Raw genomic sequence first — 835 nt, forward strand, 5'->3', positions numbered from 1 at the left:
ATGATCAAATACTCTTACACATTTTATTTTCTCTTTTCTTCATGTAATTACCCCGTAAATGCCTAAACCTAATTACTCCTAAATTATGCCAAAAATTCAGGGTATAAGTAGAGCTGTTAAGATTGTTGGGGACCATGGTGAGTATGAGAACATGCTAAAACAGAATCTTACATCTTTTTTTTAAATTCTGAAATTCAAGTTGACAGATGACTTATTATTATATAATACTACTTATATAAGTTTCTATAATATATTAAATGAAATACTTTTCTGTGACAGAGCAAGGCTATAGTCCTTATTTTTTTGATCAATGCCTAAGTCTCTTCCCCAGGTAGTAAGCGACCAGGGCAGGACTGACCTGGGCCTGCAGTGGAGTCTGACTGATGACCTTGCCCTTTGCTTATCTGAGATGAAGTTCACAGGGAAATGTAAAACCAAACGTGAAAACATCACATAAGTGGATTATAAATGAGAAGGGGCTACGCAAAAAAAAACCACAAAGAGAAAGCAAATAAAGACTAGATTGATCAGGAAGGAGATACATTTCTCATTAGAGAATGTCACAAGTTCCTTAGAGCAGTTCTGATCCTAAGACCAGGCCACCTGGCATGCTTTGCTCTTAATACATTGCTGTCAGGTTGGCTGTGTTATTCTTTTGTTCATATTGTTAATATGAACAGGAAGAAGAGAGTTAAAGATTTTCTTCTGTTTCTACGTATTGCAATTTTAGGCTTTTGGATTTGAAATATATTCCCAAAATGCAAAAAACAACAAACAGAAACACTGGATATCTATCCTGTGTCACTGGATTTGAAACCATGTATTTAATGTGTCC

The sequence above is a fragment of the Pteropus vampyrus genome, unplaced genomic scaffold (assembly GCF_000151845.1).
Source record: "Pteropus vampyrus isolate Shadow unplaced genomic scaffold, Pvam_2.0 Scaffold474, whole genome shotgun sequence".
Taxonomy (NCBI): Eukaryota; Metazoa; Chordata; class Mammalia; order Chiroptera; family Pteropodidae; genus Pteropus; species Pteropus vampyrus.